Source organism: Camelus ferus, chromosome 31, assembly GCF_009834535.1.
Source record: "Camelus ferus isolate YT-003-E chromosome 31, BCGSAC_Cfer_1.0, whole genome shotgun sequence".
NCBI classification, from domain to species: domain Eukaryota; kingdom Metazoa; phylum Chordata; class Mammalia; order Artiodactyla; family Camelidae; genus Camelus; species Camelus ferus.
In genome coordinates, this window is record NC_045726.1 from 2806108 (window position 1) to 2822080 (window position 15973).

The 15973-nt window shown below is 36.3% G+C and overlaps 1 pseudogene; it reads left to right on the forward strand.

The window, feature by feature from the left end:
- The first annotated feature begins 13187 nt into the window (after positions 1 to 13187).
- Positions 13188 to 14405, forward strand: LOC116660809 (annotated as a pseudogene).
- Positions 14406 to 15973: the final 1568 nt, after the last annotated feature.

The following is a 15973-nucleotide window of genomic DNA, read 5'->3' on the forward strand; positions in this document are numbered from 1 at the left end:
TATTATTATAAATAAATTGTTCATTGATAATATACCTTTGAGTGAATTTTTAACTAACATAAAATTAATTTGGGATATTCATCTTCATGAAGGTACAAATGTTAACATATGCATTTAAATTAAAAAAAAAAGAAAAGATAGAGATCAGTACCTAAATTTAAGCAGCAGTCCTGTGCTAGTCAGGAGAACATTCTCACTGTGGAGGCAGCAACTGAGAAACTCACAGCAGCTTTGACACCCAAATGATGTTATATGCTAACTTCTAGTTATTGTACATGAACAATCTCTTAAAGTTAATAATAAAAGTAGAATTTCTGAGGTCAAAAATGTGGAGGAAACCCCCCTCTATAACCCTATAACTCTAAAGACTGTGATATATTATCATTCAAATATTTGTATATTGAGCATTTACAGTGGAAGAGAAGTGATTGGGTCCTGCAGAGGGGGCATCTGGGTTATTACTGGGGTGCCAATTAATGCATCTTAGTTGAGGTAGTAAGTACATAAATTTTTAAAGTTAAAGTGCTATGAAAACGTAGTCCAAATTTGTGTGTGGTGTGCATAAAAAAAATAGAGGTATTCCCTATTTATCTGCAAACATTTAAGTCATGCTGCTGGTAAACACCATAAACAAGAGTTTTTATTATCTTTCTCTACTTCACACCAGAATTAAAGGCCCTCTTAATCCTCATGCTTAGAGTTGACTCTACCACTTAACTCAATGGTTCTTTTTTTTTTTTCAAATTAATGTAGAAAACACCCAAAAAAAGTAAAGAATAAATAATAGCAGCAATTTTACTAGTAGTTATTATACAAGTTCTTCCAAAGGGGAAAAAAAGCAACAAATTCAAAGAAATGTGTCAACAAAAATCAGCTTTAGACAATAGAATCTGACCTATGGATAAAAGTTTAAATGAAGTTAAAGTATATTTTGAATAAAACAAAAAATACCAAAGAGTGTGAGTTTCAAATGTATCAACAATTTCCATAACAAGGATGAGCTGAGAAAATGTCATGTTTTACAGCAAAAATCATCAGCAGAAGTCCAGATGTGAGACATTTCTTGGGAGTTGGGTGTGGAGAGGCAGCATCTGCAGTCCTAGGGACTGACTGCAGCAGGCGCTCCCACTGCCCCAGGCTGGGGCAGACACCTCAGGGACTACCCCAGCTGAAGGGGTTCCTGCCCAAGGCCACACCCCTTCCCGGGGCGCTGCACATCCAGCACTGTCTGATGAAGGAGTACCGAGGTGCAGCCATTGCCACTCAAAGCTGGACCACGCCGATAGGGCGCTTTTAGCTCCAGACATCCCTGGGTCAGCAGAGGGTCTGCTCACTGGGTGATGCTCCAGTTCTAACTCTCTCCAGAGAGACAGTGTTCTTCCTCCCCTCCTCTCTTCCACACACTCAGCTCTGTTTCAAAATCTCATTCTCAGAGCAGCTGATGTATCACATTTGATAAATGCAGTTTAACTGAAAAGAAATCATGGCATATGAAATCTGACTTCCTAAGAATGATCTTTTCTTTTTCCACTAACCTAAGATTGTTATACATATTCATATATGATTTTCTGTTAAAACAAAACAAAATAAAAAAAACCTATGGAACACAGACATAGAGGAATTGGAATGAAAACTGTAAAATCTGTGGTATCTAGGCTGCCTTTGAAGAAGCTAAGCCAGGATTCTGATGGCAGGAATCACACCAGCCAGAAAGAACAAAAGCCAGGTTTGTTTTCAGACTGTGTAAGAATGGCAGAATTAGACATGAACTGTGAAAATAAAATAAATGTAAAATGTAGACACATATTCTGTTTTTTGCACTTTTCTCAAAAGATGGCAGAGTCCTTAGCATCTTCTAATTTCTTCAATAAACTATTTTGAAATCTGCCTAAGATCACAGAATTTTGTGATGTGCTAAAATGCTTATGATATTCAGCTTTTAAGATTTCAATTAGCAAGTGCAAATTAGCATCTAAAATGAGGGAAAGGTCCCAGAGAGGTTGTAGGAAAAGCAAGGAAGATACAAAGTTGAGGGGCCTAAGATAGAAAGAGAGTGACTTCAAAGCAGCAAAGAGGTGAGTGGAGGGGCAGGAGGTGGGAGCGCAGTGGGCCAGGGGAGGAAATGATCTCTTCTCAGCAGAGGAAGCAAAGTGATGTGCAAAACTTCTCCTTCAGAGGGCTTGTTTTTCTTGCCCTTGCTTTCAAACAAGATTCTGAAAATGTTCCCTGCTTAAATGATTTAATTAAGTTTTATTTATTTTCACCTTACAATCAAATCTGAAGAGTGAAATTCAGATAAGCTACTAGTAGCTTTCTGTTTTCAACTGTTAATAATTCTGGACAACAATGTACATTGACTTTCTTCTCAGTTTCCTTCCTGTCCTGCATTAAATTGTATATATCACAACACAAAAGTTTAGAGTTTGAGAAAGTTGTTTACAACTCAGTGCATTTTTATGATGATAAAAATTTCAGAAAGATCCCCTAAGAAATTGTTATCCTTTATGAATGAATAACTCAAAGATTTTAATTAAAAAATCCTTCACAGATCCCATATGCACCCAATAAGGCTAAAGTCATATAATTGGCTACCTAAGCTGTAGGCAGCTGGAGACAGTTCTCCAATTCCTTACAGGAATGGAGCCAGAACAGACAGCAGGAAGAAAATATGTCATTGAGAACATCACTGGAGCATCACCTTTAGTGAAAGGAAGCAATGGAATTCTCAAAGGGCAAAGGCGGGCAGATGGTCCTGAGAATCTCTTGGACGAGGTTATTTTTATTAGGCATAGCTTATGATGGGAAGCAAATGCACTAGGAACAAATTACCTGGTGCAGACGGATGTGGGTGTTAGTTTCCTAAGGTGAGAATCAAATTCGCAAACCTAACATTTAATCAGAACTGTTGTTTCTAACTTGCAAGTCAAGCTCTGTTGCTTCAAGGGAATACACTGTATGATTTCCAATCAAAAGCTAATGAGGAATAGAAAGGACAGAATGGCAGGAACAGCACTGAGACAAACCTGCTTTTCTCCAGATATCCTGGGGGGAGAAATAATCCTCACCCCCAGGATATTTAAGAAAAGAAGAGAAGTGCAGATCTTCCACCCTGCTTACATGATGTAATCATAGTTCCATCACTGATAACACAGCTTAAAAATTGTACACAGCTTCTCAAAATGTGATGGACATTGAGGTGGGTTCCATACTAACATTGAAGGGAATCATATGCTGTAGGACTCAGCTTTACTGCAGGAAATAATTTGGCTGTGAAACATAGGATGAGTTGGTTTTCACCATTTTCATCAGGGCTTAAGTTGTTACCGGTTTTCATAATGCAGTGACTAAAAACATTGCATCTGCAATTGCCACATTGTTAAGAATATTTACAATTATTTCAAGAATTAAAATTATACTTTTCAAAACTGTATCTGGGAGGGCTTTATAAAGCAGTGTGTCTGTGTGAGTACGTGTTCAGTGTATGTAGATATGTGTGATGGATAAAATAGCCTGTCATGTTTGCCTTGAGTTAATAAAACAAAGATATGCCCTGATGCAGTTTCACAGGCACATGAGCTGTCATAGCCTGAAACCAGCACATTCCAGTAACTAAATTCTCAATGAAGTCTTAATACAACTTTTCTCACGTTAAGGATGATTTCTGTTTTTCCCTTACAATGTAAACGACTTATCACATAAATGAATTCTGCTTTCAATTATTATAAAGCATGGTGCAATCATGTAGTATGATGTCAGCGTATGATGTCTTACGTGGTCATATTAGTCATCAATCCTCATTTTCTGTTGAATGTTGTCCAAGTTCCTTAGCAGCCTATAATGGCCCTCAATGTCACAGGGGATGTGTGTGTGTGTGAGACTACAACTCTCATCAGATGCTTCTGGAAAAGTATGGGCAGTGCTGGAGAGGAGGTGCGTTTGACCTGTTGCAAGGACTAGGACTTGCTACTGAGATTTAATCGATGAGGAGCAGTGATGTCAAACATCCTCCTCCAAAACTGTCATGAACAGCAGAGAGCTGCCCAGTATGCCGGTAGCACCTCTGCTGAGGGGCCTGTCATCACAGTCTGACTCGCTGTGTCTCTGTGAGCTTCGATCTGCCATGCCCGCTCACAGGCTCTACACCCTGGGCACACTGGATGTGCCGTTTGCTTTAATATGGGCCTTGGTGTGCTATCTCCTCTTCCCGAAGTGCTCTTCTCTTCTTCCCCTCCCTGTCATCAGGAAGCCGGACTACTGACTCAGTTTTCCAACTTCAACTCACCTGCTGTTTCCTTAGCAAAATGTTCCATAACTTTCTCATGTTTCATGAAGTCATATCTTGTTTTATTGTGCTTTGTTTATTACAATGCACAGATATTCTTTTCTGTCTTTCTTTATACAAATTGAATTTTTGTGGCAACCCTGCATTAAGCAAGTCTATAGGTACCATTTTTCCAAAAGCATTTTCTCACTTTGTGTCTCTGTGTTCCATTTTGGTAAGTTTCACCATATTTAAAACTTTTCCATCATTATTATATTTTTATGGTGATTTGTGATCAGTGATCTTTGACATTACTACTGTGCTTGTTTGGGGCCACCGTAAACCACATCCATGTAAGATGATGAACTTAATAAATGCCGTGTGTGCTCTGAGCGCTGCCCCCCCCTGCTGTCCCCCCACCTCTGTCCCTCTCCTCGGGCCTCCCTATTCCCTGAGACACAAAGATATTGAAATTAGACTGATTAATAACCCTATTACTGATTTGAATTGTGATGAAATACTTACTTTTGAGTAATCATAAAAAAATTTAATATTTCTGAATTTCAGTTTACAAAATCTATACAATTTATAAAATATTTCAAGAATGAAGCAAACACATATCTAGTGAGTGTGCTATGAGGATCAAAAGGGGTTACATAATGCCTTAGACAATTTCAGGATCATGGGGGTCTCAATGACTAGATCATATGACAGCTGCACCCATCACTCTTAGCATGCCTTTATTCTGTCTGGACTTTTCTCCTAAAGTTTAAATTTCTCAAACCTTTAAATCTTGCAAGAACTTAAAGTTCTTAAATTTTGCTGTATTCAAAAATATATACAACTTGTTTACTATGTTTCATATGTTATGTTTTGATTTTTGCCATATGATAGATCAGTTTTTTATTCTATTTCATTAACAAGTTTTGATTTAGACCATGTGAACACTATGTTCAAATGTCTTTTGACAATTTAGCATGAATACAAGGTATAAATCAAAATTCAATCAAAAGCAGCATCTTGCTTTTTCATTGCCTTTTGTTGGTGTGACTTATAGTTTCCTCTGGCTTTTTTGGCTTTCTCCCAAGTTAATAGTTCTTCAACTCTTAGATACTTGATATCTTGTGTTGCCATTAATTACCTCAAAGTTAACAGCTAACACACCTCTCAGTAATTATCTTGAGTTTAACTCTGTCTACACAGCAATGAATCAAAGTCATGAAAACAGGGGATGGTACTTTTTAAATCAAAGCATTTAAATATATATACATACAGCTAAAAGTTTCAGACTTAGGAAATTCTTTTCATTCTGACAATTTTCTCTTTGAAGTTAATGTCTTTTAAACACACTATCTGGTGAAATGTTACTTGATGAAAAGTATTAACTAAGTATGACTCTTTAAGGTTATTTTGCAAAAGAAAAATTCCTATCTTGACTAAAAGTTTATTTGATTTTTATTGTTTTTCTGAAATGCTGCTATGTGTTTATCTCAGTATCGATACGCTGTGTCTTGTATTAACACATTTTTAATAAAAGAGGAACTATAAATTTGGTATTTGAGTGATACATCAGGTGATTAACTGGATCAGTTAACTTCTTGGCTCTACAAGAAAAATTGCTTAATGACTGACTCAAAACCATTGGGGGTTAAAACTATGTTGTTGACACTACATGAAAATGTTAAGTTCTATAGCTTTGAGCCCAAACTTTTATTTCCACAAAATCATGGGTATAGGAATCATAAATCTTATTGATGTTGGAAGTTAATTGGGAGATTTTGATGAGAAAATTTTTGTCTAAATATATCATAAAATTATACTAACAAATAGTTTGGGCCTTTAAACAATCAAAAGATAGGTTAACTTGTTAAAAATTGTCTTTTAAAAATACATTTCACAGAATATGGGTAGAATAAGGAGATGAATTTAAAGATTCCAGAGATGGACAAATATAAAAGAGTGACATGGTATTTCTATTTGAAGGTAAAGATTTGAAAATGATAGTTTTTCAGTTTATTGCTTTCCTTAAAATTATATCTTAACATATCACTCATATTATCAACTCATAATTTTATAATTTTAATCTGTTGAAAGCATGACTTTGCTGTTGGATAAACTTTTTTTTATTAAAACTAACTTTAAGTGAATCTTGAACCCCTAACCAGAAGGAAACCATTAAAAGTAAAAAGGATTAAAATCTTAGCAAGTTAAAAAATAAACTTAACAGACAAGTTGAATTTTATAGTATGATAAAAATGAATGATTCAATTACATTTATGATATTTTCTCTCTCCTCTTTATGCACTTATGAGGAACTTCAGTTTTGATAGATGACTATTATTGCACATCCATAATAAATTTAAACTATTGGCTAGTGGAAAGAAGCCTTAGATATTTTTCATGTGGTTAATATGTAGGATTAGTAAAAGTGATTATTTTCATCTAGTCCAAAGGGTTATGAGGATATTCAACACGGTGGACAGGGGGAAACAGATCCTTGGGTTCTTAGATTAGGAGAAGCCAAATAAGCTTGAACACAAATAATTATCAAAACATTGACAATGAAAAATCTACCCCACTTTTAAATTACTCAGTTGGCAGGTACTAGTTTCATTTTCAATTGCTAAAGCAGAATCTATGCTTGAGGTCCTTGGTCAGCTTAATAGAGAGATAAGTGACATGCACAACCTATTTGCATGTTAATAGTAAGAGCAAGATAAAGCTTAGGTGTAGACAGGCAACAAGCCAGGGAAAATAGGGAAGGGAGAGACAGTGGAATCCATTATTGAGAAAAAGGAGGAGATACAGATAGATAGATAGATAGATAGATAGATAGATAGATAGATAGATAGATAGATAGATAGATGTATATATTTCACACAGGATACATATATCAGGCCTGCTTCTGGCATCTCAGCATACATGTAATCAAATAGTTTATATACTTTAATATCTTATAGTTTGTTACTTTGCTATGAATTAAGGAGATTGGGAAACACGATCGAATAGGCTCTACAGCTGAACATTTTAGAATTGCAAATAATAATAATTATGCTACAATATTGATCTTGGCTAAAGGAGAAACTCCTAACATAAGAGACCTAAGATCGACTGCCTATCACAATATTTTCCCCAGTAGGCAGAAAAGCATAGAGGATATGTTCCTTATAGCATGGAAATATTTTCTTTATTGCATGTAAAGTGTTAATACTGGAAGCAGTCAGATATTATATGTTTCTTAAATTATGTCCTTCAAATCTTACTATGATGCTACTAAGTAAATGAGAGTATTTTCCTTTTTATAGACAAAAGAAAAAGAAAAGAATTAGAAATACTCAGTAAATTGCTCAAAGTCAGGTAGATTTTTGCATTTGACAGGGGTTACATTCCAGCCCCTCTCCAAACTGCCCATTCTACCAAGCTAGCAGCCTTCTGTTCTCTTCTTGAGAGTAGTTGTGGCAAAATAAATCCCAGCTGTGTATGTTCTTTTTATACAATCTCTCTTCTTTTGGAGGAGGAAAAATAAAATATATCAATTAAATCAACTTTAAACTAAATGACTTGCTTCCGAGACCCATCAAAATCAAAAGGAGTGGTGGAACTATGACTCAGTACAGAGCACATGTCTAGGATGTGCGAGGTCCTGGGTTCAAGCCCCAGTACCTCCATTAAAAGAATAGAATAAAATCAAAAGTAGATATTGCATTTCAAATGTATAAAGCCAAAATTTGCTGTAGAAAGAGTTATTCAGGATAAACTTTAAAAGTAGGATCTGAAATTAATTAAAAGGCTATATGAAGAATGTATTGAAGAACAGTGCCTCTGGTGTACAATGGGAATGTGTGTCTAAAGAAAAGGGCTCGAATACCAATTTTCACTGATATGCATAGAATTAGTGGCTGTCAAATAAAGTTGCATTCATTAAATTTCAGATCCAGACATAGGAACTTTAACAATTGAACCATCCTTTGATGAGTATTTTTAAAGTCTATGATTACTACTGTTATTGTTATTTATTCCCTGTAGCTTACATTAATTACTAAAAATGTCTTCTGGTCCTATGGATAAGAGGAAAAAGTTTTAGAAACTGATTTCAGGATTAACTTCAGATTTCATCATTAAACTTAGACTTATATTTAATATTCTTAATAGTAAGGAACATAAGTATTCTTGTATGAATATTTAGAAATAATTCCAAACAGGAATTCATATCAGCATGAAGTCATAAATAACTTTATTATAGGCAAATTAAAAAAAAATGAAGTTCTTAAACTTGAGAATTTTTTCAGAATTGAGAATTCTGAAAGCTTACAGAATTCAAATCTGGTAATCTAAATAAACAGGCCTGAGTTGGGACTGAGGAATCTGACCATCATTAGTAAGGTATGGATACTTAGATACATAGTAGGCCCCCAGTGTTTCATAACACACTCTGACGAACAACTGAGATGGCAGGTCCAATTGTTACAAAGTCCCAAATTGTTCTGCTCACCACAAAACAGTCCAGTAAATTGGGAGACTAGGTGTCGGGGCAAGGAATAATAACTATTTGGAAAGTGGGCAGACCGAGAAGATGGCAGACTAAAAATGTCCTGGAGAACCATCTTCCCCAAGGCAGAATTCAGGCTCCTTTTATACTAAAAAAGGGCTGGGGGTGTGGTTGGTTGTTGCAAACTTCTTGGTGTCAGAATCCTTTGTTCTGCAGCCTTCCATGTGGGTCAGGTCATGTTGTCCCTGTAAACTTCCAACAACATGTTATTTTCTATTCTGCAACTTTTTAATCTTTATATGAAGGGGAAAATGTTACACTCTTAAATAGTGCAGCCTTGGCAATGGGCTGCCCTGTCTATTTCAGGCTCTAGGCAACATTCTTTTACAAAAGGGGCAGAACCAGGATGAGTCAGCTCTGGACACAGAGCACAGGGCTAGAGCTAAAGGCACAGGTCTAAAATGGATTCAGCTTTGTTCTCCCCTATTTCACCATAAACAGGGAATTCTAACAAGTGGGCAAGTTATACATTTAAGAAGACAACACATGTTTTCATTTTAAGAAAATAAAAAGATGAATACCTGCTTCAATTATACTTTAATTATAATCATTAAGAAAAATCAAAGTATCACTGTGTATATAGACACTCCCAGTCATCCAGCCATTCATTCAATTAATATTCACTAAGTTCAGTTCCTGTCATGTGTGTCCCAGGCTCTGGTAACAGGGATACATGGGGAACAAGAGATTTAGGGTCCCTGTGTCAGCAGAGCTGTCAGTCCTATGAGAAAGATTGCCATCTGATTGCCAAAAAGCAAGCAAAAATAAAATAATTAACAATTCTTATTGGGTTTCTAATGAAAAGAATGTAGATTTTCCATTACAAAAGAGAAGTATTTGAGGGTGAATTGTGTCACATAACAGAAAAAATCTCAGTGAGGCATTTCTGAGGAAATTATGGTGAGTTCTCCAAGCAAGCAAATTTAACAGCTTCCTCTGTGACGTCTGTGTTGGTCTTGCCAGGCTGTTCCTGGCTGTAACTGAGCAGGAGTCAGGAACTCATATTCCTGGATGTCTTTGCAAAGTTCAAGTCATTTCTTTGGGTCTCAGGGCACATCTCTTGACAAACAAGAGAATTTTAACTTATAGCTCATTTTATACATAATAGTTTGTACCTCTTTCTTTCTTTTGTTATTAAAATATAGTTGATTCACAATGTTGTGTTAGTGTCAGGTGTACAGCAAAGTGATTCAGTTACACATATATATATTATTTTTTAGATTACTTTCCATTATCAATACTGAATATAGTTCCCTCTGCTATACAGTATGACCTTGCTGTTTATCAATTTTATATATGGTAGTGTGTATACATTAATCCCAAACTCCTAATTTATCCTCCCCATGCCTTTCCCCTTTGGTAACCATAAGTTTGTTTTCTATGTCTATGACACTATTTCTGGTTTGTAAATAAATTCACTTGTATCATTTTCTTAGATTTCACATATAAGCAATATCATGATATTTGCATTTGTCTGTCTGAATTACTTCTTTTAATATAATAATCTTGAGGTCCATCCATGTTGCTGGAAATGGCATTATTTTATTATTTTTTCTGGCAGGGTAGTACTCCATGTATATATACAATGCATCTTCTTTATCCAATCATCTGTTAATAGACATTGAAGCTGCTTCTGTATTTTAATGTTCTGTTATTGAGTCATATACACTGTATATATATTCTGGAAATTAAGCCTTTGTCAGTTGCATCATTTGCAAATATTTTCTCCCATTCCATAGGTTGTCCTTTTGTTTTGCTTATGGTTTCCTTTGCTGTGCAAAAGTTTATAAGTTTAGTTAGGTCTCATTTGTTTATTTTGGCTTTTATTTCTATTGCCTGGGTAGACTGCCCTAGAAGAACATTGCTAAGATTTATGTCAGAGAATGGTTTACCTATGTTTTCTTCTAGGAGATGTATAGTGTCTTTTCTTATGTTTAAGTCTTTAAGCCATTTTAAGTTTATTTTTGTGTATGGTGTGAAGACGTGTTCTAACTTCATTGATATACATGCTGCTGTCCTGTTTTCCCAACACCACTAGCTGAAGAGACTGTCTTTACTCCATTCTATATTCTTACCTCGTTTGTCAAAAATTAATTGACTGTAAGTCTGTGGGTTTATTTCTGGGCTCTCTTTCTGTTCCATTGATCCATATGTCTTTAACCATCTAACCACAGAATACCTTACTGTCTTAATTACTATAGATTTATAATGTATATAACTCTCAATATCTGATAAACTCTCCCTTCTTATTTGATACAACATTGTCTTGGCTATTCTTGTCTCTGCCTTTGAGTACCAAATTTATCAGTTTTTAGTAGAAATTGATTACATTTGCAGATTGATTGTGGGGAGAAATGATTTTTATAAGATACTATTATATCCATCTCTATTTCTACATTTATGTAAATCCTGGATTTGCTGTGTAAAGATGATTTTATAATTATCACTACAGATGTTCTGCAAATTTCTTTACATATTGTTAAAAATGCATTGAAATGTATCTGTTTTTATGTTGACATTTTATTCAGCAAACTTGATGAAGGCTTTCTTCTAAAAGACTGTCCTTTTCTATGTGGATTTACTGTATGGTACAGGGCTCCCCACTATTTGCAGTGGAACTCTGCTGTGTCACAAATAGGTTACAATTGTGGCAAGATCTTGATCTGAATCTTTGAGCAATTTCTGTGTATCTCCTTAGATGAAAAATGCTGGCAAGGACTGCATTGACAATCATAACTTCATTTGTTCTTTTCTTTTATTTTATTTTCTTGTTTTTTCCCTCATCACACTGTTATGGTGGAGCCCCTCAGCACAACATTGAATAGATGCTGTCATTGCATCTTCCTTCTCTTGCTATGGGTTTTTAAAGAAAATGTTTATAATGTGTTCATTAAAAATGATGTGTGCTGTTGGTTGTTAGTAAATAACCACTACCAGATTTAGAAATCTCCCTTTCATTCCTAATGTTCTGGCATTTTATACTCAGAGTTTGTGGAATTATATTAAATATCTTTTTCCTGCATTGACTAGTTGATCCTGTGATTTTGTTTCATGACTTTGCTAATGTGACCGATTACATCAATAATTTTCTTTGCTGCTAGATTCTTCTTGTATTCTTACCCATAATGGATTTTTAAATAAAATGCTATATTCAGTGTGAAATATTTTAATCTTTTTAATTATAGATAATTGTAGATTCATATGCAAGTGTAAGAAATACTAGATAGTGATCTCATGTACCATTTATTCAATTTTCCAGTTGTCATGAATTTAATCCATCCTTCCCTTTGTACTTTTCAGCCATTCTGTCAGTCACTATAAACATGTTTACATAATGATTTACTTAAAGTTTTCCTGATTTTTAGCCTATAATAAGGGATGTCTCCTTTTAAATAATATATGTCATATAAAGCAAAACTCAATCAGGGAAGCAGTAATTTTCCTGAAAATAGAACTGAAATGTGAAGCATTACAATCCTTGACTTATGAAAATAACTTTCAGTCTCATTAAACCTTTACTCTCATAAATAAATAAGGTTATATAGATATTTTCATTTACTGTTGCATAAATGTAACATGGTATTGTACAGGCAACATTAAAAATTTTGATACTTTTTTTAAATTACTCTAAAAGCTAACCAGTTAATGAAATACATTCATATAAGAATTTCTCTTTGAATTTTTCCCTTAAATCAGTGAGAAAATCTCAGCTATTTAAGCATATTTAAACATAAATTTAACTTAAATTAAACATAAAATTTAGGGATGTTACGTTCAGATACAACGTTAATTTTTTCACTTATTCATTACTCAAACTGACCCAGCAACAATGCGAAGTATAAACCTTGCAGAATATTAGCCTTTTAGCCCCCAAGGCCAAATGCATAATAAATATTAAACATGCTGCAGAGGATAGAGGTAATTGAATAATAAAATTACAGAAAACAAAGAGAAGATTTTGATTGGAATAAGATCAGTAGGTCTTCACAGAGGAGGAAGAATATAAATAAAGCCTTAAAATATTGATACGATTTTCACATTAAGGGCACATTTCAGATGCTGTCAGGAGTAACACATGTCAATGGTTTTTGTAGTACGTTTAGAGGAGGGAGGAAGACAGGGAGAGATTCAGGGCTTCATCATGTAGCCTCTCAAAAGTGATACAATTTAAAGACAGCTTGCTTCTTTATGTAAAATTTATGCACATTTTAGAAAACACCCATTATAAATTTTTTTGTTTTATTGTGTTTTGTTTTTAAATATTGGCCTTTCCATCTGTAACATATTATGCTTCCCACCATCTGTGCATAAATGGTTCATGTCCTTAACAAAGTCCACGATGTTTAGGAAAGCTTGGCTCCCAAGCACCCTTACCACTTAATCCTCCACGTTACTCCCCAGCCAGTTGGCCCTGTTTTATTTTCAGTGAAGTGCTGTTCGCTCAAAAGGGCAGATTTATGATGAGATCAGCTGGCTTTACCTTGAAAGCCTGATTTTCAAGAGGATGTGTGAGTAAAACAGTGGGAGGCGGAGGTCTGTGATATCGCTGGCTAAACGACTGAGATGATTTGAAGAGGAGGCGTGACTCAGATTTCAGGTCTCATTGTTGATTGAAAACAAAACATGTCATTTCAAATCATTAATTATTCCCCCTGGGCCAAAACAAGGATTAAACGTGAAGGAAACAGCGCCCACCTGCGCCAGGCAGTCCCTCTGGCTGTCCGACCGAGAGGCGCCGTGGAGCCCCGGGCCTGGGGCGCTTGCTCCCCGGCGGGGGGACCCCCAGCGGCCAGGCGGGCGGCACGGAGCCCCCGAGGCAGGGGCGGCAGCGGCTCATAAAGCAGCCGCAGCCGGGTGACGCGGTGACCACTGCGGCAGGCTCAGGCGCCAGGGGGTCCCCGGCCTCAGTCAGTCCCCCCGGATCCGCTCTCCGGAACTCCCCATCTTCTCTGGCGGATCTGAGATCACTGAGGCGACCTCGTGCCCCCTCGTCTGTTCCCGTCCCTCCCCTGCCCCCATCCTCGCCCGGGGCCGCGGCCACCCGCCTCCCACGATGGCTCTTAAGAGAATCCAATTTGAATTGAATGACCTGGCACGGGAGCCCCCAGGACAGTGTTCAGCAGGTCCCGTTGGAGGTGATAAGGTCCATTGGCAAGCTACAACAATGGGGCCAAACGACTGTCCTGATCAGGGTGGAGTATTTTTCTTGACAACTCATTTCCCAACAGGTTACCCCTTCAAACTACCTAAGGGTGCATTTACAACAAGAATTTATCATCCAAATATTAACAGAAACGGCAACATCTGTCCTGATATTCTACAGTGATAGTGGTCTCCAGCACTATTCCAAAAGTACTCTTGTCCATCTGTTCTCTGCTGTGTGACCCCAGTCCAGATGATCCTTTAGTGCCTGAGACTGCTCAGACGATCTACAAAACAGAGAGAAAAATACAGCAGAATAGCTCGGGAATGGACTCAGAAGTATGTGATGTAATTAAATTATTGGATAACCTCTACAAATAAAAATAGGGGAACTCTGAAATAGAAAGTCCTTTTGATTTCCATCTGACAGCGTTCTATGTGCCACACCTCACCTTCCCCCGTGCACGTGTTTACCTGATACAGCAGTGCTGCGTGTTGCACATACTTGGAACAACAAACTAGAACTCCTGTACTTCTGTACCAACATTGCCTCCCAGCAGAGAAGTGTGTGTGTGTGACAAGCCGGTTCTCCAGGCATAACCTGGTGTGAGATTAAAAGCTTTCCTTATTGACTTCAATTTGGATAACAGCAAGGTGAGGGGTGGTGGGTATGGTGTGTGCTTGAAAGGGGAAGAAAAGCTCCACTGACCTGTAGGAGGTGGTTTTTTAAGTGGAATCCTATTAAACTCAAAACAGTTTTGAAAACCAGGGAGAACACAAAGCTGTTTCTGTATTTAGTTTATTCTAAGGACTTATGTCTTAGGTGAAAGTTATGACCAACCAGATTAAGCTCTACCCACATCCTGTGTTTTAAGGTCTAAGTTTAACTGGTCAACATTTAAATGGATTGGAGCTATGAGTATATGAAGTGTGATGGGCTTTGATCCCAGCTCTTTTACATCTCCCCACCCTCCATCCTTCAGCCCCTTTTTATCTCTTCCATAGTCTTTGGTTTGTATGTGGTTTCTCAGTTAATACATAGCTAAAAGCTCTTATTTTTCTTATGTTTTTAACTGCTTAGGTTTATCTGGATGTAAGGGTGAAAATTCACTTGATGGAAATACTTGCATATATTTAAAGACTCATTTGCTCCTCTGGAGCTTTTACGTTCAAGAATGATTAATCTGTGTAATAAACTGATTACTACAGTCATTACATATATAAAAAAAAGTAAATGAAACATGTTGAAGAGACAAATCCAGATCTATTTAAAGTAGAAAGTAAATGTATATTCAAATTTTAAAAGTCATTATGAAGTTCCCTCTGGTACTAGTTTTTATTAGAAAATGTCATTATAAAGTCATCATCTCATTAACAACTCCTGAAATATTTCTATTTTCTTGCCTTTGGGAAATGTAATAAATACATCCCTAAGGGCTTGTAGGCAGATCCAAAGTTTTAGATGTTTCATAGTCTCTGATTCTAACTGGATATTATTAATTTTATCTCTAACATAATGTTTGGACATGATTTAATTATTTCTGGGATTTTTCCAACCTCAAACATTCTCTAAGTCACATTTTCACAGCTCTAAAAAGAGTGCACATGAAGAAAATGCCCAAATATTAATCTCCAGACATATTTTCTCTAAACTTCCATATCTCATGTCCAACTTGATGTGTTTCCCAGAATTCCCATCAGCATTTCAATTCAACATGTCCCAAATCAAACACCTATATTCCTTACCACCCATCTCCCCTCCCTTATTCTGTCTATTCTTCTCCTTGGTCAAGGCAAAAAAACTTGCATTTATCCTTGACTTCTCTCTTCTCTTGCATCTAAACTGAATCCCTCAGAAAATCCTGTTACCCCTACCAACAAAATAGAATTAAAATCTGCTGCTCACTACTTCCATCACTACCATCTCGGTGTCATTTCATCATCTTTAGCATCTTTAGCTAGTTTACTGGACATGGTCTCCAAATTAATCACTCCACCTTTGCCTTTTCCTCCAATAGCAG